Source organism: Argiope bruennichi, chromosome 5, assembly GCF_947563725.1.
Source record: "Argiope bruennichi chromosome 5, qqArgBrue1.1, whole genome shotgun sequence".
NCBI lineage: Eukaryota > Metazoa > Arthropoda > Arachnida > Araneae > Araneidae > Argiope > Argiope bruennichi.
The window spans coordinates 17751431-17779222 of NC_079155.1; the positions used below are offsets into that span (position 1 = coordinate 17751431).

The 27792-nt window shown below is 28.8% G+C and overlaps 1 protein-coding gene across 12 annotated transcripts in view; it reads right to left on the minus strand.

Moving 5' to 3' along the window:
- Nucleotides 1-27792, minus strand: part of LOC129968177 (sodium channel protein para-like) — a 251121-nt gene that overhangs the window by 114243 nt on the left and 109086 nt on the right. The window lies entirely within an intron of this gene.

The following is a 27792-nucleotide window of genomic DNA, read 5'->3' on the forward strand; positions in this document are numbered from 1 at the left end:
AAAATATCATATTATGGCCCTGGCGTCACTTACCCGTGCTACGCCACGATGGAGAGCGATTTTTCCAACTTTTTGGCATGTTTCCCGATAAGGATTATCGGGAAACATGTCATTATTTCCCACCCCTACATTGTAAAAATTATGGACTATCAGCAAGGCTGTCCGCTGATCCGTGTGCTTAGATTTTTATTTTTAGACTCCCACAAATTAGTACTTTGTGTTTGATATATAGCAAAGAATATCGTGTGTGTATTTTAAATGACTTTTTAGTGACTGCATTTATCCAAAATTTGACATTAATAGCAATTTGAGTAACAAAATCATCTATCAAATTTTATTTATCTATGCTTTGACATTTACATGCATTCGTATTCATAGACAGACAGACTGTCAACCTATAAACCAATTTGTTTTACAATTTAAAGTCGGCATTTTCTTTAAATGCTAAAACGGTGTACTCTATTTAGTTGTTTAAGGTTTGAAGTCATCGTGTTCACGTGCACTCGGACAGACATACAACAGGATGCAAGTCAGACAGACATTTCCTTTCATGGAGGCACTCAAAGTTTGATAGATTTCTACAAATTTTACGCAAACGTCTCATCTATTTAACTCAAAGTGTTTTTGAGTCATCTTGTTTTCAGATAGAGTGATACAAACAAACATTTTTGAGATTCAGTGAGGCCAGAAATTGAAAGACGCGGCAAATTTGCAAGATGAATTTTTTTTTTTTTTATGATTATGATAGCTTCTTTTAAAATATTTCGGATGAGAAAGCTATAAACCAGTTTTGGAACACCAGAAAAAGTTTTCAATAAAATTTTTCCATAGTTCCCAAATTCGTAATGAGCATGCGTACAAGACTGACGTTTGATTCAGATAGAAAGCTTCCAGATAATAGATGTAAAGGATGGTCTTCCTATATCATCAAATTTGATAAATGTTTTCGATGTTATTAGAAATCTAATGATATTACTTTGTTTTCCGCAAGTGCTCACTTTTCTGTTGTGATCTGCTACTAGTGTTGCGCGTTTTTTTGTGGAATAAATCGATATCGTCATTTACCCTTCAAGTTATATTTATTTTACCATACAGTCATCGGTTAACTTTCGTAACAATATAATGATATTTTATTACAAAAATTTCTTGTCGAAGCTATTGAAATTTCATTTTTGCAGGCCTCACAGTCTCTAATGTATTTGAATTTAACATAAATATCATCTTTTAGATAGAAAATTAATCAAAAGTACAAACATTATGACATTTCAATTAAAAATTATTTTTGAATCAAACTAAAAACAAAACTAAAAAAAATTAAAAAGGATGCAAATGTATTTAGAGAGCGCTAATGCTGCTACTTCTAAAACACAGATGAACTTAACCAAATTAGTAAAAATATTAATATAAACTAAAAGAATAAATAAAAAAAAAAGAAATGATGAATCCGGCCTGAATACTTTCTCAAGGGTCACCATCAGGCAGGGATTCAAACAAGGGATTTTTTTCTGTGAGGGGTCTGACTTTCGTCCAAAAATATCATCCCCCCCCCAATTTCAGGGGATTTTCAGGTCACGAGGAGTCAATATTTTTGATCAAGACCTCTCATAGAAAAAAATCCTTTGTTTGAATCCCTGCCTGATGGTGACCCTTGAGAAAGTATTCAGGCCGGATTCATCATTTCTTTTCCTTTTTTTTAAATTCTTTTTATTTATATTAACTTAATATTTTTACTAATCTTTTAGACAGCGAAGGAATTTTAATTTTTGTGCCTGAGTAAAAGAGAACGAATGGCTTTGCGCGTGATATAATTCCATTCTTTTCTGCTTATTTATATGAGTTATTTTTAAAGTGTACTAGAAATTTTATTGACATTTAAGCTGAAGATTCATATATTTAGTTTTTTTTTTATTTGTCTAAAAGTTTTATTTTGTAAATAATGAAATAGAAAAAATTCCAGTCAGTTTGAAATTTATTTGCTAAACCTGGTCTCATTTATTCGAATTTTATCAGTAGAGGACTCAGAACTGGGTAATGAACTAAAAGCAATGAATTCAGTTGTGGCAAGAATCTGGAATTTTAAATCAGGTGTCAGTAGATCTGAATGAAGTTTGGCGACGGAAACTTTTTGCAAACTTTGGTTAATTTATGTTGATTCAGTTTACAACTGCGTCCTAGGTGATATATTTCAATCCGGGCAGTCTTTTTTACTTGTACCTTTTTTTTACTTTAACTTTCTCGTATGCGAAGAATTGAGAAAGTAATGTAATCGTCAAAAGACTCGAACTCGAGATTCTGAAGAATCTTAGCGTTTCAGAAAAATCCAAAAAATACAATTTTATTTAATGTCTGTCGGCTCATCAACACTTTGAGCTAAACGACTGAAATTCGGTATGGGATAATGACAAAATTCGTATAATTCTGCCCGATTTTAAACGAAATCCATTCATACAAAATTTATCTATATAACTATTTGAATAGAAAGGAACTCGATAAGTACAAAAAGAAGAGAGCTAGATAGATAAAATTTGGTACACAGATTTAGCATCTAAAATATAGATACTTTTCAAATTTTGAATCAAATCCGTCTGACAGTTGACCGGTTTTGACTGATAATTAATCAAGATAGAAAGTACAAACCGGTCAGTCGGCTTGTACTTTTTTGTGCATGCAAATTCAAAAATTGATAAACGGAATGAACTAAATTAATGAAATTGGTTATAGCTATAGTTTCATGTCAATTTTTGGTGTCAATAGGCCGGTAAGTAGGCGTCCAAAATACATTTTCTGGCTGGATTCATGTTGATTCAGCTCCAAATAGGCGTCCAAAATACTTTCTATAAAAATGCTAGAGTCATACCGAAGATCTATATTTCGTAAACAACGCTTTCATCAATGCAATATAAGATATCCGCGGTCATTCCGAATATACATAATTTTACACAGAGGAAGAAGCATAAGACTTTATTGAATGGTATATGAAATAGTTCAGGACACATCTCTTCCACTGGATGAATATTTAAGGTAGTGAAATCTTCAGAACAGAAAACACATTTAATTTACATTACCGGATAACAATTAGTTACTAACATAGAATGCGTAATTCAGATAAATAAGCTAATATAAACGTCGTGAACATAGAATAATAAAGTAGTAATTCTTGTTGAATTAATAAAATTATGGTGTAAAAATCAAAAGCATTTTCGAAAATAAAAGCAATTTTCAATCAATTATTAACAAAAATTAAATTGTATATTATTGTCTTTATACATATTTTTTTGAAGTTATGCTTTTTCTGGTTTATAAATTTTATGTTTGTAACGATGGAATTTTATAATGGACCTTCCTCATTTTCTGCTTAGATATTCAATTCAATGACAGTGCCTATGCTACAATGTATATTAAAAACAGATCTTGGGAAAAACATAGGAAGCTTTGATAAAAAATAATTTTGTATTTGCCTGTAGAGACGTTTAAAATTTGGTTTCGAAATGATTAATTAAAGAGTTAAGCTAATTTTGATTTGCAGTAAATGACATTAAACGAAAGACTTTAGCTTCCACTCAGTTTGTGACTTTTATTATTGATAATGAAGTTTAATCAAGTTATGCATTATCAATAACATTATAATCTCTATTAATAATAAAGAAGAGAAGGTTTATGCGTGGTGGTATACTACAGGCTAGAATCTTAAGCTACCATATTTGATCGATATACTTTGGAGAGAATGAAAGTGAATAATTTTTTGAAACTTTAATTAGAATGTTAGTTAATTAAAGGGATATTTTAAATTAAATAAAGCTAGAGAGATTAGAAAATAATTTTTTGGGCAGTTAGGATTTTAACGACATAATGATAACGCTGAATTTAACTGTATTATATAGCATTATCATTAAATTATCGTATTATCATTAAATTGCACACGTATGACGTTATTAAAATGACACGGATTTTGTCGATCACAGTTTCTTTAAAAGTACTCTTTTGACTAAACCATGAACAACTTATTCGTAAGAGATTTAATTGAGACTAAGCATAATCATTACTCCTAGTCAATTAGCTGGTCTCGAAAAGCGACTAGAATTTTTATATTTTTATGTTGTTTATAATGGCACTTGCCATGGACAAGCTCGCTGACGAAGCCAGCGATTTTAAGCCAAGGGAGCGTCTCTTGTCTTAGTAGCGCCAATTAGGTCCAAGAGCACGTCTTAGCTACTCACGCATCACATTCGCTTGCACAACCCCTTTTTACAAGGGGGGGGGGCACATTCAAACATCGCACAGATAGAACAGATGAAGAACAATCCTGCCCGAACCGGGACTGGAACCCAGGTCATGGGGAAGACGCGCTAACCCTATGCCAGGACACCGGCTAAAATTTTTATAAAATTAGGTACCGATCAAGCGATTTCTCATAATGAAAATTTTATTCTTTATGAAGGATGCCATCCGAGGGTTAAGTTGAGGAAAATCGACAACAAAATTCCCGATCATTGCAATAAAGAACTATGAAATAAATTAATGACTGAATAATAAAAAAAATATAAAAAATAACATAATTTAAAGCACACTTTTATTAGTGAATTAAAAAATAGAAAATACTTTTTAATAAAATAATCCGCAGAATGAAACAAGTATTGTAAAACCATTAGGTCTTTATATATTAAGTTATGTAATCGTTATCGCTATGACACGATTAAGATTAAATGTTAGTATTGTAAAACCATTAGGTCTTTATATATTAAGTTATGTAATCGTTATCGCTATGACACGATTAAAATTAAATGTTAGTATTGTAAAACCATTAGGTCTTTATATATTAAGTTATGTAATCGTTATCGCTATGACACGATTAAGATTAAATATTAGTATTGTAAAACCATTAGGTCTTTATATATTAAGTTATGTAATCGTTATCGCTATGACCCGATTAAGATTAAATGTTAAAACTAAAAAGAAGAGAGACGAATTGAGCTACCATCCTATATTATCATAATTTTAATTATTTTGCTTTGACTTGTTCCACTTCCAATTTATGTTGACTGCTTTTAATTATAATGGTTTTTGTGGATATTTTAAATTTCAATGTAAGTTAATATGCAATAAAACATTAAAAATAAAAATTTAAAAAATGGATTTTTCTTCTTCATTCTTGAATATTTTTCACACCTTTATTCAAATTATTTAAATAAAAAGCAACTTTTTTTTCAATGCCGAAACAAGGAATTTTAATTTTAAATCTTTTCGCTGTGAGTGATACAAATGTGGCACAAATAAGTTGCACGAGGCAATAGATCATTAGACTTTGACTACTCTAATCCTTACAAAACTGATCTATCTGTCCTTTAATTACTCTGCAGATAATTTTATTCCCTAATCCTCATGGAGAATATTAATGTCTTCGATTTGTTATCGGAGAGTTCCATTTCGAAAGCCTGTTTCCTTCGCAGTGTATGTGGGTCTAATGCGCTTTAAATATAATGTTACGAAATTTCCGGGGTTCGTTTGGATAGTGGAAGTGATATGGTGTGAAGAACGCTCAATCAGCAGGCGGCAGTAGAAAATAAAACAACGACGTTTATTTGCACGAAGACACACAGGGCAGCACAAAGACGACAGCTATATACAGCACAGAAGACGATTATCTTCAGCCGAGACGTGCAGCATACAACAGCATCATACAACAGACTCTACTGCAGACAGTAGCACACAGCTTAGTTCAGCACTAGCTTCTCTCCGTCGCTGCTCCTCTTATCTTTCGAAGGCCAGTTCTTTATCGTCGATTCCGACTACTCTACGACTCCACTGGTCCACGACGATTCGGCAGCTGCAGACTGCTCCTTTTATAGGTCTCAGGAGGTGGGGCTAGTAGGCTCTCAACTAATCAGGAACGTTCGAGGCTTAACTCGGTTCCTACTGGACGGTTCGGGAAAATTCTCGATGTTTCGGGTATAATCTATTTTGGCACCAAAGTCGCCAAATTTGTCGCCAAGTCGCGAAATGGTCGCCAAGCTCTGGGACCTCCTATGGAACCAACTATGCTGGGAAGCCGCATCACATATTCGTAACAATAATATCGGGAATTAAACTTCCTCTTATTGATGCGGCGCAGAACTTAAAGAAGAGAATATAATTCCCTTTACCCTTCATGATTTAAAATGATAAGTCTGATAATAGACCTTCGTTTGTTTACAAATGAAACGTTAATATAACTGAATCGAGCGAACTAACCTCGTTTGATTAGTTAAATCAAGTAAGATCCATGAAGTAATACATCTATTGCATTATTCCATGTGCGATTACTAAATTTAATGTTTTTGTTGGGAGAAAAAAAATATACTGAAAAGCTGTTAAAGGATTGCAAACAACTTTGCCATGGAATTTTTTAAAAATAAAGTGGGAACACAATTTTTTTGTGTTAATTAGCATGGATTTTTGTTTTAACAAGAACATGCATAATTGCTTTATCGAATTAGATAATTTATTTTATTTAAATCGATATTCGAGATAAAATTTCAATTAATATAAAAGAAAAATCACGTATAAAAATATGGCAAATGGAAAGTTTTTGATAGATGAAGTTTGAGTTGTAAATCAAAGGGATTCTTTTTTTTTCTTAATAAATATTATATTTGCTATAAAAATTCATATGTATAGAAAGAAAGAGCTATTTTTTTCTTTCTAAAGTATTTGTTTTCTAATAGCAAGTGGAATATCTATCGTGAGGCAATAATCGTGGAATTCGCAACCACAAATTGGCATGTTCAGAATAAGAATTTTGAAAATAATCACTCCATAATTAGCATAATATGTAAGTATAGTTTTAATAATTAGAGTGAGCGTATTTTCATTTTAATACAACTAAAATAAAAATATCAAATGTCATGTAACTTAAAAAAAATTCATGTTATTTTTTAGTGTGAATAGTACCTTTCTGTGCAAGAATGAATAAAAATAGATTTAATCGATGCTTAACGTTTACAGATATTTTGATATAAGCTGTCTTATGATTGCTATAAAAAGAATTTAATCAATACGCGAGAAATTTGAGAAAAAAAAAAGAAAAGAAAAAACACACGTTAAAAAAATTGCATCGTAGAAAAGATACAATTATTGTAATGTAAGTGTTATACCTATTAATTACATTTTTAAAAATTAGTTACTGAGTTTTCAGTTTTTCAGACTTATACATATTATATATATACATCTTTTAATATGTGGAATGTCTTTTATTTTATAAGATTAAAACTAAAAAAATTGAATTTTTGAAGATACATATCGTTCCAGTTCCTTTAAGTATATCAAGTGTTCTTAAAATTTTCATATAGATTAAAATTAAAATAAAAGTCCGAAATAAAAAGTGTCATCTAATAAAATATTAGAAAAAAATATTTATATGAATTTAAAGTAAAGAAGAAAATTAAATCTAAAAGTATTTTAATGAATTAAAAGCGTATTTGAAGTTTTCATCTATTCGCAGATTTTATAATTTATATATATTTTTAACCCTTTCGCTTACAATGGCGTGTCTGCTACATGAATCGAATTACTGACTTTTTTGGCATTTAAATTTGCAATTGAATTATAATATTAATTCAAAGTCCAAAAATAATCTGAAAATATTTCAGCATTGCAAGTGTCCTTAATTTTTATTATTGTGCCGAAAATCAAGTTGTATTAAAATAAAACAAAGAAAGCATACGGTCGCACTTGAGCTTTTGAAATTTTTTCCCATTATATCTATCTATCTATCTATCTATCTATATATATATATATATATATATATATATATATATATATATATATATATATATATATATATATATATATATATATATTTGTCACTGGCTTTGGTATATAAATTATTGTTACAGAATATAGATTCAACTGAATGGAAAAAACCTTGGTTTGATGTACTTTGTAATCTTTTTTGAATTGAATAATTTTCGAACTTTAAGAAATAGGTTACATTTCTTGACCATAACTCATAATTATAGGAATTGAAATGACAATTAATGCCCTAAATAGGATGTGCCATATAATTAGGAAATTAAGTAAATTCGTAAGTCAAGGATAAAAATTTTATTTTCAGTAAAAAAGAAAAACTCAACTACAAATTCAAAATAATATTTTAATATGCCATCGTATTTATAACATCGCATTTTAAATGTCAATGGTCAGATGCAGTCGCCAAACAAAATAATAATAGTGCTATGTGCAGAAAAGCAGTAACTGTCCTACATATTGTTTGAAATGAAAGTAGAAGCGAAATCGGAATGTTAACTTTCAACGATTCCTCTCTGGGGTCCAATTCAGCGCAATATGCGGTGATATTGAAGCGAAATAAGAGTATTATCCTTACCCCAAGCGAAAATCGATACATACGAGAATCGATACGTTTTGAATTCATTTTGAATGCGAATTTCATGTCTGAACATTGCCTGGCTTTCGACTCGAAGACCGTTGCTAAAAACGTAAATTCAGAAGGAAAAAAAAAAAAAAAAAATGGAAGAAACATTTATTTATATTTTCATGTATTGTAAGATGGTTAAGTTTTCTGGAATTGAATGTGATGGCTTTAGTAAATTTCAGTGAGGTGCACCTCGCTAATTTAATTTTGGAATTCATTGCACAGTTTGCAGGGATAACATGGATCTGATGTCACATAACAAGATAGGATGACATCGCTGCTAGTTTGCGATGTACCCACGATACTACGGAAAATGGCTATGATAAGCACAGAAATATATTATTGCCACAATTTTATAATATTTTAACAACATTTCTAACTAATCATCATCAACTAATATATCAGGATTTACTCGGGATAAAATTATATTCATTCTTTTATTTCCTTGCATACGAAGTACCAAAAGAATTATATTATAATTGGTATGCCTCTGGTTTCAATGTCTAAGAAAATAAATACACCATTCATTATGTGAGACATCCTGTATATAGATCAAATACTAAAGAAAATATATGTAATGTTATTTGGTTGAGGAAGAATGCAGGTTTGAAGACATAGACAAGAAGTTGTAATTTTAATTCCATTTTATTCTCTTCCGAGTGGCAAGTATGATTATTTATAAGAAGGCGCAGTGCGGCACAAAAGCAGAAGGCAAGAAGGCAAAAAAGGGAAAAGGGCCGAAATAAATGATCACAAGTCTTATATAACATAGGATTTCCGGCCATGCGCCAATTCTATACATATGTTGACCTTTGACACCTTTTCAAGGGCACCGAAGATATCACTTTCATTTGATACGTAGTACTGATGTCACATTATTTTTACAGAGGAATTAATTAAACAGAAAGTGGAATTGGATCACGAAATAAGAGAATCTCTCTCTCTCTCTCTCTCTCTCTCTCTATATATATATATATAGTCTATTTAATACAGTACAGAACGATTTCTAAATCATTGATTATTTAATCATTTTTAATCACCATTATTTTAGGATAGGTTAAATATGCTGTTACACACTCAAAAGCGACTAGAGCAAGAGGTTCTTTGTCAGTGGATTAAGTAGAAGCAGAGCATACTCTAGATAAAATGCATTATAACATTATATTATTAGTTTAACAGAGTACACATTTATAATAGTACAATTACTCAATTGCATGAGTAACAACGTATATGGATTCAAATGGCGAATTTTTTTGAACATTTACAGGAAATTCTCCAAAGGTTTGATCATAATTCTGCGCCAGCAGATATTATAACAGGTAACACTAGGTAGGTTTCATACAATGCGCTTTTATAATAGCACAAGTACTCAAACACATGAATAACAGCGTGTATCGCTTCACATGCCAAGTCCTTTGAACAACTTTCTTGAAATTTTGTTGGTAATGCTACACCATATTTGCCATTGGATGCCTCATGCTGTCAGCGAATTGTTAATGATGATGTTATTTATGCAGCTGGATTATTGTATCATTGCAAATTAGCATTTGGATGGATCTGTGTTGTAAAATTTACTTTTTTTCGCATATGAAAGATACAAAAAAAAAAGTATTAAAATAGCCAAAAAAAAAAAAAAAAGAGTGAATTTGAGATTTTTGTTGAACCTTGTGTCAGTCCTCTGTGAGTTTGAAAATTCTTTATTGAAATAATAATTGTCTGTGAACATGATAACTCAAAAACATTTTGAGCTAGACAAATGAAATTTTTGAACATTGTATCGAATTTGTAGACTTCTATTAAATTTTGTAAGAAACATTAAGAGCTATACAGGTGATACAGATTATTTTTTTTTTCAATATGTTTTATTTTTGTACTCATATTTAACTTCACTTTTTTGGGTTTATATATATAAAGATTAGAATTTAAAATCAGTAACTTCCAAATTGTTTTCACATTCTGTGCATTCATTCATTTTCTATTTTAATATTTTCTATAGTGTTTTAATATTTTCTGGGAATGATCATTAGTTATTTGATTAATTTGAGGAAATTCTTGTTCTTTGAAAGTGGCGCCATCTGTGAGTAATTTTCAGAAAAAATTAAACAATATCTTTAATTTTTTTTTATTGATCATTATACTACAAATCCTAAACTAAATATAAAAAGTAGAAAGTAAAAGAAATAATAATAATAATAATAAAAACACTTATCACAAAGAGAAAATAATGAAATCTTCAAAAATTATACCATGAGAGTTTGTTGAATCTCCTTGTTTAAGATCTGTCTGTAATGGAAGGAACGAGTTTTGGAATTTTAGACAAGAACTATAAATTTCTCTAAAATTTTGAACAAAATACGTGGAAGGAAAGTCTGGTTGTCAGTCAGTGTCTGTCCATGGAATCACAGTAACTTGAAGACTCATCACAAATAATTAATAATGCTTACAAACAACAGCTCCCATTACAGCATGGCTCATGCTGAAAGGATTCAGAAGAACAATCCATCATTGAACTAGCAGTAGCTCACCATTACTCTCTATTCTCAAGAAAGCGAGAACCAACCACACTATTCCTTTATTTGAAAGCTTCATATTCCTTCATTTTAAATACTCCTTAATAGGAGTAAAACGTAGAGATATATAAGAATATCGAAGTTGAATATTTTTCTGATTATAATATATCTTTGTTTACATTATACTCAAATCTATGCACTAGCTGGAACTACCTGACTTTGATCACTTTAAGAAACTGGAAAAATAAGGTACAGTACACGTCCGACTATCTAGCCTAAAGTGGCGGAAGGACAGGCTAGAGAACAAAAAAGCCGGATAGGTTGGAGTTCTTGAACTCATTTCTTTGCCAATACCACCAATACCAGCAGACAAAGTTTTTATACAAAAATTCACTGTTATAATACTTTTCACTTCTTCTTGAGTATTAAGCCGTCTATTTATCTCAAGCCTCGTAGAATGTGAATGCGGGCCCGGCCCGGTGAATCATAGAAGCAGTGTCCGGTAACATGTTGAGTTAAAATAGAAGGCTCTGCACTGGTAATTAATAAATTAGATGTACGTTTCAAGAATTTGTAAAAGAAAAAGTAAGTTAAAGCATATGAACTGTTCACATTTTTACATAGTTTCTGTAATGCCTAATTTAATTACGATAAGTCATATTACTGTCTCTCCGACCTACTCCAAGGCACACGGATGAATAATACTGGATGACCGGACCACCACAACAGTAACACTGGTAGGAACTGTGGTTGACTCCTAAGAGCCATCCCCGGCCACGGTACAACCCTTCCTTAAGGAAGTACATCCCGTCATCGATAGAAGCAGCCAGATCCCCACCTTTTCGTATGCCCTCCAGGGTGGCGAGATCCAACCGCCATACCGGAAGCAACTCATCCTCATTTCAATGTGCCCCCCCCGGAGGACTTGATTACGGTAAAAGAAAAGTAGGCCGGATAGCATGAAAACCGGATTGTCACTAACCAAATACTCGGGATTTTACTGTATTTCCCCATATTTTAAATGCAATTTGCATTTTTTAGTAGAAACATATTTTTGATATATGTTAAGAAATGAAGTGACATAAGAAAACTATGTTTATTTTTAACTGAGGACTTGAAGCCATAGGAACTTTATAGTCCTTTCTTCATGTTTACGACGATTTTGGGAGCAGTATTCTCCTCACGTGCATTACAAATAACCCGAGTTCAAGGAGCTGTAAGACCATCCGTCTATAAAGCTAATCCGTGGGCGTAGCGAAGTAAATAAACCGGAATCCATAAAATGACGAGATATTTTTTTTATACTTGGCCCTAAAAACACAGAAGTTTAGGTGATGTTTTCCTCTCTGCCATTTAGACACAAAATGGGCTGGATTTTAGGAAGGGGCGCAAGATAATCATCAATGTGATCTGTGTATAAAGAATTCAACGCAAGAAGAAAGGTATGTTCGATGGAAATTGGCGTCATAATAGAAAGTTGTTGTAGTGTAAGTGCCATGCATGGATATAGAAAGCGAGTTACAAAATTCAATGTATTTTACTTCCTTGGAATACTATTTAGCGTTTTGTTTAGATGTATAAAAGTTCAGTGTATCGATATATGAGAGCAGCAGAGGCATTACAGCGAAATGCCAGTATTTTGAAACTGCTAATAGAAGAATAAAAGAGAATGATGGCCACAAGTTCCCTAGTGGTCTAAGAAATAGGAAAGGAATTTGAATGGGGGAAGGAAGATATTAATTTTAGTTTCTGGTTTTGCTTCCGGTTCTCCTAGTTCTGCTTATAAGCAGGATTATTCATAAGCCGTTAGGTTGATTTGCACTTTTGCAACGATTGATCGGTGGGGTAGGGATGATTATAGGAGATTTTTTTAATATTTCTCTAAGAGTATCATAGATGTTGGCCAGTGTTTCCGAAAAACTCCAAGGGAACAACCCATCTACATTCATAACTAATTAAAACTTCGACTCTTAATGCTACTTAAGTGTTTCCAAAGTTACTTTGGCTTGCAGAACATAGCATGCTTTCCTTTATCACAATTCTTTAATGTACGAACCAACTATCAGCAAACATGTGACAAATTACCTAGGTTTGCTATCTTTTATTGGAATCTAAAATATGGTGTATATGTGTTCGAAATAAAGAGAATGTTTAAAGTTTGAACAATATCTACAGGGCTGCATGACACAATTTGATGATATTGTTAATTATTATAATTCAAAGTTGATTTTCTCGAGATAAGTGCTCATTGAAAATCACTTGTGAAGATCAGTCGATGTCCACTTTTCTTATTGTAACAGATGAGAAACGTATCCGAATGGTAAGGGAGGATTAATCGCTTAGATATGCATCTTGTTGGATATTCTCACAGATCTTCATACTTTGCCAGAGGTTGTGTGATTGATGTCAGTTATAAAAATGGGATCTTGGAATATTATGTTCCGTTTTGTAGGTTTGCAGTTTGTCTTCTTTTCAAGTCTAAGATATCCAACGTATTTCTGAAGAGTGAAAACATTCGCTAAATGGACCCACCAGCCAACTGCCCAGACTTTATGCTGTATACCTAAGACACTCTTGAAAGAACGATACTTGCTTGTCCTTCCTCCATTCCTCAGAACTATCCCCTACTTGAGAGCAGCATTACTGAACCTTGAGGAGTAGAACAAGCCTTCCATTCTTCAAGATTCTTATTTGACTCCTTCTGCATTACTTATAGTATCAGTTCACAGTGCAAAAGGGGGGAGATTATATACTTTGATAATGCATCCTTTTTTCAATGTATTAATTTTTAAATTTGTTACACTGATAAGCATTAAGCTCTAAAAGCCTTTCCACTCTTTCCTATATTTATCCATACCGGTTTAATTGCAAAATATTGTACATTGTGTAAATATCCATGTCGGCAATATTGTAATATGAATTACCAGTATCTATTTTATTCTTGTAATTAGCTAAAATATACCCCTTCACTCTTGTGATTTTGGTTGATGATAATTTTAATTGTTGCATATATGTACTTTCTATAAGCATGAAGGTAGATTCAATTGTAGTTCTAATGCTTACGTTTAGCATCAATTTTTATTATATATGACGCTGACTTTTCACCTTTTGTCCAAACCGACGCATGCATTAGTTAAGAAACCTTTTCAAAATTCTCTAATGGCGTTTAACTGGTTTAACGCAGCTGCTGGCACATACCCAATCCTTATAAAATTTACTGTTTTCGTACTAAATCGTGTGTAACAGAAACTAAAAAGGAAAATTCTTTGACTTTTGAACATCGGGACAAAGAGGAATAGAAAGCGTTAAAATGGTATCTGTAGGCAATAATAATAAAATGTCTCTTATTAAGAAAATATATACTAGAATACAAGTAATAGGCAAAGTAATACATAAACTAAAGCAAGGCTTACTTGCATATAGTTTCATGTGGAGTTATCGTCATCATTCATAACTACAGACAAACTAAAATACAAAACATACAAAAACAGAAAAAAGAACAAAACCAGATGGAGTGGTCTCTCTGAAAATTTCTTGTATATTCTGTAATAAGGATGTTCTCTCTCTCCCCCCTCTCACATAAAATTGTGAATTTTGAGCAAGTTTGTGAGCGCTAGGAGTGATCAAATTTTTATTTGCCGAGTACTGCAACGTGTAGTTCGTAGTTTAATAAGCAAAATCTGTTTTCGTGCATTATTTAATTGCATTTCAATTGGATTGACATTATCGCATTATTTAATTGCATCACAATTTTATGCATTGCAATTGGCGAATAACTGTTACAAACCATTAGTGTTTAATCTTTGGTGACTAATCCCTGGGATGCAGTTAATACAAAATTACTAGAAACTCGAATGTGATTGGACGTCTTTTTTTCTGATCCATTGAAATCAAAGTTCTATATTAGAACTATATTCGGAACAATATTCAGAACTAAAATTGTAGCTACAAGATCACACACTACATTTAATTTTTATTTAAATTATTGTGCTTTTAAGTTATCGCGTTTATTGCATATGAAAGTACAGACAGACAGACGATTAAACCCTTGTTTTATTTGGCTTAAAATTTGATACATGCATTAGATTGCAAATCTGTGTATCAAATTTTATCCACTAGTTCTTTTCGTTTTGTACTTATCATTCTAACTTGTAATCAGACAGCCGAAGGACAGGCAGATTTCCTCTGAATAGATTTCATTAAAAATTTGACAAAAATCTACAAATGTAGTTTAAAGACCATATACCAAAATTCATTCTCTAGCTCAAAACCTTTTCGTGTTCACAGATAAATAGAGGTTATTCCAAAAATGTGTTTTCGGAATCAAGGTGGTCCACGAAACGGAAAATCGTCAAAAAATCTAGTGGTCGTTATTGACGATTACGATACTTTCTGTTTTTGTATTTCGCATAGAGAAACTTTAAAAAAAATTATGTGACCCGCATTTAAATACAAACTAAAATAAATTAGTAATAAAGAAAAGAGAAATAAAAATGAAATCTACGATCGCAAATTTCAAGTTATCACGTGAGAACATTATTATTTTTTAAGTCATTATTTGTCTTAATTAATTTAAGTCATTAACCAGTTTAAACCGGTTTGAAACAATCACGAGACTTCTCCATCGGTCTCTCTCTCTCTAAATATATAATGATAATTTTTTTAAACTTTCATTTTCAATTTTTCTTTCTTGAAAATGTCACTATTAATGGTTCAGTTCTGAACTTTCGATAATAATATGCTAATTTGTGCATTAGAGGGATGTTTGAATGAAGAACGATTTTTCCATCATGACAGAGTTTAGTGCCTTTGCATAAGAAGACCTATCTAAATGAAGTTTGGTTATATGAACTCCCCCTTTCAAAATAGCATTAGGGCTATTTGGGGACGGACCTCGTAATTTTGAATCGCGGTTAAATGACGAGGAAGACAGCTGAGCTGGCACTTCCTTCTCCGAACTTAAATACCACACCAGCGGTTTACCTAAATGGAATCAGGGCAATTAATAATGTGTTGAAAATAATGGGTTCCCCTTTTCATACTCACTTGATCGTATCTTCAAAGATTTTTTATGTGCAAATGTAGGAAACATAATTCTTATTGCTGAAGACTGGTTACATCTACTTAAACGGAGTTCATTAGAATTTTTCTAAAAACTGATATAATTCCATATTTGTATGAATTAATATTAGTAATGAAGCGTTGATGAATATTATTAATTGTTCATATAAAAAAAATCCTCGAAATTTACACAGAGTTTTTGAAACATACTGCATAAAAGTTATCATATATTTAATAGAGAAAATACATGTTTCACTGAATTTAATTCGTTTGTAATAATTGATTTGGATAAGGAATTGGTTGAGAATTAATGCATATACTAGAACACAGACTTGAAATGCTATCTGATGTAACAAATGATATTATATAGAGTTGGGAAAATATTTCTCAACGATTCAATTTTGAAATGTATTCCTTGTCACAGTAGTTTGGATGGGACAATAAAAAGAATGAAAAAAGATATTACAGTTTTGAATAATTTATTATGAGAAACCACATTTACAACGGTAGCAACAGTTTTTAAAATTGGAAAGTTCATTGCTAAATAAAGCAAAATAATTTTTTTTAAAAGTTGTAAAAGTATACTTTCAATCAAAACAATAAGTAATGGAAGCTATCTTTTTTCAAAAGTATTGATAACAAGTAAAGTATGTGATTGTGCATAATTAATGCATAAAAGCAAGAAAAAAAATCTTAAAAAATTAAACTTTAAACTTTATTGTTTATCATAAAGAAAATTGTCTGTCTCAAATACAAAAGGCGAATTAGAATTTTGAATTTTGTTTAAATAAAAAGAATTTTTGTATTTGAATAGTTAAATTAGAAATTTTTTTAAAATAATACTGGCAACAAATTTCAAAAACTGAGAATAATCTCCACTCGATTTCCTCATATGCTTCCACAAACTACATCTCGTGTAAAGCTTCACACGAGATGAATTGAATTTGTCTATTTAATCACGAGTGTGATTTAATAGCCAAATTGGCAGCAGTTCAAAATTTGTTAAAGGTTTTGAATAAAAGAACACCTAAAAATTTCATTCATTTAGCTATTTTCTCTTTTGAGTTATCGGGATACATAATGGTATAGAGACAGACAATTTTTTCAAAAATTTTATATAATTTTTCAATGTTGATGCTAAAATCAAATGAAAAAAAAAGACATGCAAGCATATTTCTGAATTCTAAATATATATTTTTTGCTGTCGGTTAAATAGATATTTGGTTAAAAGATGGAATCTCATTAAAATATGGAAATGCAATATTTTACAGTTACAGTAACTTCTCTATGTATTCTTAAAAAAGAAATAAAATATCTTACGAATCTTTAAATTTTCCATTAGTTGTATTTTTCCAAAAGCGGAGAGGAAAATTCGATGAAAAAAGCCTCTTTCGAAGTCGTATTTAAATAGAATGAATACAGAGATGCCAGAGATCCAAATGTAGAAAATATTCTTTATTCGTTTTTCAGCGTTGTAAAATCACTTTTTAAACAGACGATATTTTTGGATCGTTCGTTTCATTTTACAAGAAAGAATTTTTTCCGTTAGAAAACTTTAAGAATTTGAATTCCCTCTAGGAATCTACTGCATGGACAAATACATTTTTACAAATGTATTTTTCATCCGTTTGTCATTATATTTAATGATTTTATTCAATGAATAACGAGTAAAACTTCGATTAAATTCAGATAAACAGTAAAGGTATTCAGAAATCTATAGAACTGAAATGCCATTTTAAATATGTTTCCTAAGTTACCATTCGAAAATGTATATTATATAGAAAAAATTAAACGTTTAGAATTCGAAAAATTATTTTTATACTTTTCTATATTTTTGTGGCTATATTATGGGCCATCATATCAAATTAAAAATCTTATACATTTAATGGCACCTTTTAAAATTGAACTTATTAAAATATTTTTGATGTTTTTCAAAAATAATATTCTAAAGAAATTGTTTTTTAAAATTTTAAATAAAACAATTAATTAAAAAATTATTAAAATCATGTAATAGCTGACTTTTATATAAGCATAAATTTATCCTTGTGTTTTAACAATATGATTAAAAAATAGATATTTTATAAAAATCAATCCTAATATTTCCCCATCAAATCAAATTCAATTCCAAAATTTCATACGTTAAAATAATTTTTATAATACGTAGATGAAAAACGCATTTTTAAAAATCTTCCAAATAAGAACTATTTTTAAGTAATTTTGATTCTACGTTGATGAAAAGTCCTTTTTTCTAAAAAGAAAGCAGTCTTAGACATAATGCTCTGCTTAAATTTCTTTCTATATAAATTGATTTATCAAATTAAAAAAAAATGAAAGATGTGGAACAAAAATTAGAACATTTTTCCTTCCTGTTGACATAGAATATATTTATAAATTTATTAATCATTTTTATTCTTAAAAACAGATTTTCAAAATTTTTTGTCTATCACTGATTTAATATAATTTATTTATAAATACAGAATAAAGGAATGTCAATATTATCGCTAGCATGGTATTATCAAATAAAGAACTGTAATTCTTAAAAATTCTTCTAACCATTTTCGCATAAAATATTTTCTCTTTCTTTATGATCAGAACAACACAAAAAGTGACTGCGTGTCCGAATTAATTAAATCTTCTGTCTCAAGCTTTGTTAAAAATTTTATTAATTTATTTAATTATGACACTTGTTTGAATTTGGCGTAGAAATAGTTGTAAACAGAAGTTATGTTTAAAAATCCGATTTATTTATAGCATAATCTTTGAAGTGAAGTCAATCAACTAAGAAATCTTGACGATAATAAAACTGACAGCATAATTCTTAAATGATATAATATATAATTTTACCCCACTACATTTGACAGAAGTGAATAATATGAAAAAAAATTATTTATAGAAGTATTTTATGAGAGATATAATCGATTAGAGTTTCTGTCTTTGTATCTAGTATAGATTTCTTTCTAATATTCTATTAAAATAAAGATTTTACTTTTGATTACAATTTGATCATAAATAAGAAAAAAAAATTAATTTCATTCATTTTCAAACACTTTTACCAAATTTTAAAAAAAAACTTGACAGAGATCTATTGGCGCAAATTTTGTTGCAAAAATTATATACCAAATATTATTTATAAATTCATTTCATTATTGATTAATCATATTCATAGATATATCGATTGAGAGACAGACAGACAATTTTTCAATACCCTTCTTTAGAAAACAAGTTAATTGTTTATTATAATGATCTGTAGAGAATAAATACAAAGAAGCTTTAAATAAATTGAAATCATAATCATGTTTATATTTTATTTTTTCTATCATGAATGTTTCGGATTGATTCTTTTTAAAGGAATTTATTGAGGCTTTATAACTTCTAAAATTTTCCATGGCTCGCCATTTAGAATTTCTTTAGATCTCTAGATTTTCAACAAAAATATTATTATTTCTTTTATATGAATTGATTTTTGATAGGTAAAAGAATTTAAAAAAGTTATTTAAATTAAGCATTTTATAACTTTTATTTCTTATGGTATTTATCAGGAGTAAAAAAATTACATAAAATACTTCTGCTCTTCGAACATGGCTCTTAAAGTCGTACGTAAACTATTTTACTTAATTGGCATGTTTTTCTTAAATTGATATCCATTAAACAATAATATAAAATTTGATCATGAAGAAAATTACCTTTTATAATATCATAGATCTCTAAGAATAAACATTCCAATTCGTACATAATTTATACATTTAATATTTTAATATTCCATTATAAATGTAAATATACTCGTTCGCATAAGTAATATTTCTATTTAAAGAATAATTTTAATAATATTGATCTTTATATTACATTCTTAATCACAGATTTGAAGTAATTTTTTTTTTCAAAAGCATAGGAGTCAAAATAAAACCGTAAAAGCATTAGAGAGTGATTTATGCAAATTGTAATTTTAATCACATTTATATTTTAACTTTCAGTAAATATCAAAGAATTTTTTAAATATTAATATTAACTTTTTATGATTACATTTCTTTATAAGGCTGCTTAATTTCCTTTTCGATAATAAATATTATTTCCAACTTTTTACATTAATAAACTTAGTTTAAAACCATTTTAATTTTATTATTTCCTATTTTTTTAGTTTTTAATGTATTTCAGAATTCATGATTACAAATATTACGGAATCTGAATCTTAAGATTTCTCATATGGAGTTCTGCATGATGACATTTTTGTTGAACAATTTTTACTAAATAAATATATTAATTAATGTTTCAGAGCTCCAAAACTATTAGATTATTCTATTATCATCGAGAATCAACAATTTTACAAATTATTTGGGCGCTAATACATGAGAAAGTGAGTAAAAACAAAACTATAACTCGGTAAAAAAATTCCAGACAGAAAAACAGATCTATCTTTACAGATAGAAAAAATAAAGAATTAAGTTGAATTTTCAGGTTAAATTAAGTTTAAAAATAGAAATAACACTTTTTTTTATTTTAGATTAATTAAAAGTTGAAAATAATCCTTTTGTAACTGAATATCTTACAAATGATCTGTATTTTGGTTTAATCAAGTAAATTGAGAGAATGAATATTCAGAAGAATGACTAATGCATAATGGTTTATTCAGCATAAACGAAAATTTCATCTTTGAAAAAACTACTTGATTGTTTTCCTTTTTCTACTTCAGTTAAAAGATATTCGAATTATTGAGAATGAAATCTATTTGGATGATGAAAGTTCGAAAGTTTGTGTACAAATTAGATTAAAAAAAAGACATAAAAACAGAAAAAAATCTTAGCTTGGATTTATAAAATTAAGTTTACCTACCATAAAATATAAAAAAAATGTAAAATCATAAATTTTATATAAAAAGAAACTTTAAAATAAATTATGAAGATTCATTTCGTGCAATCATATGTAATAAGATTCCATATGTATATTCTTATTTTAGCTTAAATGCATCGTTCTGAGGAATTAAGAACTCTGACCTCCCTATTATTTTCCGGATTTTGGCTTTTTCATATTTTCTTTTTTGTGTCAAAACTGATTCGATCTTTGGATATTCGTATAAATGGACTACGATTCATTGTTTCTAATTATATAACACTTTCGATTTTGTAAATAATTTAACACTTTGATTCAATCAAAAGTTCTTAAAAAATTAGGTATGTCCATGGTTTTCACTTAATTTTTACATCAGTTTATGCGCGTGTGTGATTAACAATTTTAGTTCTTAAATTTAAGAATGCAATAATTCCGTTAACTTGTGAGGCTTGAAAATACCAGTTAAGTGGTTAATATATACAAAAAATAATTCCTTTTATCACTAAATATATAAGGTAACAACGACTGTCTTGAATGTTTTGTATTCAGATTGCAAATGTGATAAAAAAAGCATTTTTAAATTCCTGTTCCAAATGCAACTTCGACCTCACCCTCAAAACAAGTCTGTCTTATCGGCAAAGGTAAACATATTAAAGTATATGAAGAAACTTCGTTCCAAAGTACAAAAATAAAATGCCAAAGTTACACAAGTCACCTGTAAGAAAAGAGAGTCTGCCACAGTGCGAAAAAAAAAAAAGACATAATAATCAACACCAAGCAGAAAAAAAGCAGGCCATCTTCAGATTCTTGGGCCAAAAAAAAAATTAAAAGATAAAAAAAAGAATGAAAAAAGTTTCATTTTGTAAAGTGAGTTCTTCGGTAGGAGTTTTATGTCCTTTATGTCCAAGAAACAGATAAGGACCTAGTTACGAGTAAAGGACTTTTTTAGAGCAATTGTAAAGCGCCCTCTCGCGAGTATTTAAAAAGAAAAGTTCATACTGTTTGTTTACAACGAATTTTTTTTATTTCTGCACGTGATACATTTCGTGCCTGCTTAAAATCTCATTTCAGAACTTAGTTTCTGTGAACTTCTGGTGGAGGTTATGCTCTGTCCAAAGTTTTGTTAAGGAAAATAACTTTGAAGTACATCATACTTTAATAATCATCGTAGTTTATTTACTATGAGAACGAGAATTTTGAAAACCGATACTTTTTAATTTTAATAATAAGAATTTGTTATAATTTGGTGAGGAAAGCTGATTAAATTTGATGTTATTTTATAATACTGGGTCATAATCAGTTTTGATAGATTTTAATATTTTGAAATGCATTAAAAATTGTCTAATAGAAAAAGGGGATACAATAAAATGCTTTTGTATATTGATGCTATACTATAACATCAATATACAAAATAAATTGATGTTATAATATGATATTGAGGTGATAATATATGATAATGTTATATAATGTTGATATGATAATGTTATAATATGATATTGATATCTAAAAGTATGAAAAATTAATGTTACTTAAAAGTATGAAGTTAGTATTTTTATATAATACCTAATTATTTCATGGAATACCTGCTCAAACCAGTAAACACTTTAACTCGTTTATATTCTATGGTTTAATTAACTATTTTACAGTATAAGATTACACTCTCTTTGAAGTGTAAATTAACCGATGTGATTTATTCCATTTATTAGTATTAGCTATTATAACGCAATATGTAAGCTGGTTTAAATTAATATTTTGATTAAAAAATCTACGAAGTGATGCTACTTGTCATAAATAAAAAAAAACAATTTTAAATATTAACTCTTCATTTACAAAAAGTTTCCTTATTTGGAAATATATATGCAACGAAACCATTGAAGTGAATAAAACTAAATTTCATATAAAAAACGTTAAAATCCTGGAGAGAGGACTTCTAGGGAAAAAAAATGCTATGTCTAAAGATTGTGGTAGTAGAAAGTTTGACTTACGAACACAAGAAAAATGAATTTTGAAAAATTTCATTGGTTAGTGTTAAAAATGCTTATAGAAAAGTGGGTGACATGTAATGTGAAATTTGTAGAAAATCATATTTTATTAACTAACTTGAAGGTCCCCGATTGATATCTAACATTATCATTGAGTCGATTTTCCCTGTGTAAAGTTTTAAGATTAAATAAAGTATTTTTATTATTGTTTATCTTTATTCATATTTCACATCAGTCAACCAATGAAGCTGGGTTTTATCCAATTTATTAATTTTAACTGCACGTAATGCTAAAATCAGAATGTTATTTTACAGACATCCCATAATAATGATATTATGCCTCTTTAAAATGAAGAATATTATTATTTACAGATCAAATTAGTAAAAATATCAAGTTAATATTAGCAAAAAGAATAAAAATAGAATCAAAAAGGAAGAAATTAAGAATCCGGCCCGAAGACTTTCTCAAGGGTCACCCTCAGGCAGGGATTCAAATAAGGGATTTTTTTTTTCTGTTTTGACCCCTCGTGAAAAATTCCTTATTTGAATCCCTGCCTGAGGGTGACCCTTGAGAAAGTCTTCAGGCCGTATTCTTAATTTCTTCCCTCTTGATTCTATTTTTATTCCTTTTGCTAATATTAACTTGATATTTTTACTAATTTGGTCAAGTTCATCTGTATTTTAGTAGTAACAGCATTATCGCTCTGTAAATACAATTGTATCTTTTTTAGTTTGATTCAGAAATAATTTTTAATTTTTTTAGTTTGTTTTCAGAAATAGGTTATAATTTTAATTGAAATTTCATAATGCATATATTTTTGATTATTTCCTTTTATTTAGAGATAATATTTTTGTAATGAATACTAATTTGCTATGATTAATACAAGGAGGCAGTATTCAATAATACCAAAGCCAACTTTTTTGCTTTTTTTTTTTTTTTTTTTTGCAAATTTTCAGAAACCTAAGAGAAACCTATATACTTTCTCCTTGTACTGAAATTATGAAGTGTTCCATATAATTATATTGTATTTAAATATAAATAAATTGTTATATGCTATATCAATCAGTTAAAATGTTTACTTAGTACTTTAGCTATTATTAGTTTATTTATCAATTATTTATAAAATTATCATCAACCTCAAAATGTAAACTATTTTTAATTTTACATTGTTTTTATTGCCCAATAAAGTTTGATGATTTTAACACTACTCGTAACAACATTTTACTACTAATAGATAGATATTGCCATTGGAAAAAGATCGTTTTAAACGATCGTGGTACGTTAAGTGACAATTTCAATACGCTTTTCGTAGCATATTAGATATTATTATATTTTTCATTTAAAAATGTTACTAAATGTACCTTTAAGTTGAACAATGTGAAATTGTCCATTCTGCAAGGATGATTGTTTTCTTGCAAAATTAATAGAAAAATTAACACATTTTTATATTTTCTAGAAATTTGAATTAATGAAATTGAGTTATAAAAGTAATTATATCTAGAAGAAAGGGGCATTCATGTAGTAAAAAGCGACAAAACATAAAATAAGCTATTTTGGAAAAAAATACTGTAAAAATTCTAATACAAATTTTTCTAAAATTAATAACTGCATAACAAGTAATTGTAATGAAACGGATTTATAATTTACAGTAATAAAACAAAAATAAATTAAATTTGAGATGATTTTTTATTGAAAAGTTAAGTCTAATTATTGGTTCAAACATTTCTTTTTATTTAAAATTAAACAAGTAATACACAAGAATTTTCTGATATTAAAGATTTAGCAAAGTAATTACTTTTAAACTGTACAGAAAAAAATAATTATTTTCTTTGGTGGCCTCCACAAATTTCTAAAAATCATTACATATTTTTAAGGATTATATTAGAATAATCTGATGCTTAAAAGGAACATATGAAATAAATTACTTATTTTCTATAATTTTCCAAGAAAAAGAATGTTTACAAAACTTGCTTTTATAAAGGACGAAACTTTAAAATTTTAAAATGGCAAAATGTAATTCAATAACTATTTAAGGATTGTAATCCTTATAATTTTCTAATAGCTTGATCTGTAAACTTAATTTAATTTGCTTTTCAAATGTTTAGCTGAAAAAAATAATTAAGAAATCTTTAATTAAATTTATGAAAAATAACTTATAACTTTTCTATTAAATATGTCTCCAACTTTAAGGATATTAAAACAAATTTTTATTTAACCTGGCAGTTATATAATATTTAAGCAACTACTTATAAAAATTCTACGAACATATTTCTATAAATCAGATATACTCTGAAAGATATTTTGCTTCTAAAAGATTAACAGCCTGTATGATTGAAGCATTTGTCTTGTATTTGTTGGTGTTTCAATTGATTAAAATCATAAATACTTTTTTTCCAAATATTCTTTGCATTTTACCAACTATTCTTTGTATTTTAAATGATTTCTGAATTATTCGGTTTACTTTCAAGAACAAAAAGAAAAGAAAAATAAATTGAAAGATTCTTTTTATCCAAAATGTACGTTTTTGGACATTTTCCATAAACAGGTTGTTCTTTAAATTCATTTCAATTTTCTTAGATAAAAGTCAGGAAATGAAATGAATAAAAAAATGGAATTAAATTCATGCAGAAACAAAATAGTTAAATAATGAAACCAAAGAATAATTAGAATCTTTAACAGAAGTTTATTTTTTTTTCCGTAAAGGTAGAGCTTCATTTAATAATAATTTATATTTGGCAGTCAGTTTGGCATACAAATCCAATTAAAAAACTAAGAAAATTTATATATTCAAAAATAAATAATAGTTCTAAATATAAAAGGAAAAACTATAGCAGAGAAACTTCATATACATCAAAAACTTGGATAGTGTTAAGTTCTTTTAATAAATAAGATAAATACAAACATTTAAAGTATTTTTTTAAATACTTCTGCCACCAATTTGATAACTTTTTTATCAACATTAAATCATATAACGGAAGTGCATAATATGGGTTTTATTGCATTATATGAATTTAATTTCCAAAAAAACATTATTTTTATATTATGAAGATTAATTGAATAATTCAAAGATATGACGAAGGGGAGGGATTTCATTTTTAAAAATTGAAACCTTTTGCTTAGGTTTATTAGGTAACTGAATATTACGAAAATCGTAAACATTATTTAGCTGCGATAGATAACTAAATTACGTGTAAATTTTTAAGTGCTTTGCAGGCCTGATCAGATTCATCAGAAAATCATCACGCGACTAAAACAGATTATTTCAGCATTCACACACACACACACACAAAAAAAAATCTTCTTTTCTTTTGATGAATAAAACTCTGGATAAGATACATATTTGAAAAAATAAAAATTAAAAACATATAAATAACTTACTCTAGATTTACAACTTCCTTAAGGTTATACATCGATTACAGCTAAAACAGAAAATAATTAAAATACTTTTGAAAACCCAAAAATTCTTAAAGTTATATGTAACAGTTAAAATTTGAATGACAAGGAAAAAGAAACAAAATAAAAATGAATGATAAAGGCCACCGTTCTTTATTTTTAAATTCCTATTTGAAAATTGTTTAAACACCTGTTAAATGTATTCCTACTATGCTTCTATTGAATTGATTTTCTAAAATAAAAGAAACATCTGGGATGTATAGTGAGAAAGTCTTTTTCACTCTGTATTTTTCCCCCATTCTGTCTGTTTTACAACACACCAGCGTTTGGCACACAGAGCATTTTTCCCTAGACAGCTGCCTGCTTTCCTGTTTGCAAGACGTCGTCTGCACGTCAAGGGAAAAGCCTTTTGTTCCTCTGACCTTCATCAGCCCCTATTCATCGTCATTGTCCAGCTGCACGGAATTTCGGAAGAAAGCCACCCCCACAATTGCTTTTATGGACAATATCCAAATTATAGATGAAAAAAAAAAAAAAAACGTGCGAAAGGTTAAAAGAACGAGGCAGTTGCATATTGGTATTTACAAAGTAAATTGAAATTTAAGTGCAGTTGAGATCCAGTCATTCAATGTCCAACTATCCGGTTTGCTTTTAGGGGAAAAAGAAACCCATAAACAAAATCTTTTTTAGTGAATACTAGTAAAGATAATGGAACTGATTTTGATTGATGTATTCAAACATTGATAATTCAATACGATATCAAATAAAAGAAATGTGAACAGAATGTTTTTGTAATTATTAAAAAGTTAATATCGAACTTTGTTTAAATCACAATTTTCTATAAGCTTCTTTTAAATTATTTTAATATCATTAAGATTTTAATTACTGAAGTAGAATTAAATTTTGAGTTTTTTTTTTCTGTTCGAAGAATTTTTTTTTTTTTTTTTTTTTTTTTTTTTTGTAGAAAAATGTATCCTTTTTAGAAAAAATATTGAAAAACCAATAGAAAACCATTTTAACTTTTATCTTAGATGTTTCTTTATTTTGAAGAATTATAAATGAATAGAGTAAAATTTCAAAAAATAAAGATTACTTTCGAGTCCCTTGCAATACCTCGAAAATGAATCAAAAGTATCAAAAGAAAATGTGAAAATTATGATAATTAGGCTTCGAAATCTGGCTAATGGACAGTATAAACCTTTTTAAAAGGATATATTTAGGAGTTTAGGAAACAGATTACTTGTTAAATAAAGAAAAAAAAAGGAATGTGCTTAATTTACTTTGGAAATGACATGCAGATTTTTTATAATTAGGAAGAATAGGGCTAAAGCGGTAAAACAATATGCTATAAGTAAATTTCATCCCCCCCCTCTTCTTAGAAATAACTATTTTTTCGTCCAATATCCAAGTTACTGGACGCACTTAATCCGGATAAAAGAAGTTTTATGGTAGAGGGATTCTACTCTTCAGATATTAGAATATATCGTTTTTCTACTTTCTTATACAGAAAATACAGACGCGGAGAATTGACTTATACAAAGCATCGCAATACTCTAAATTTCGAGATATCCAAATACATTTAGACTTGTATGAGCCCGAAAAAATAATTTCTGGC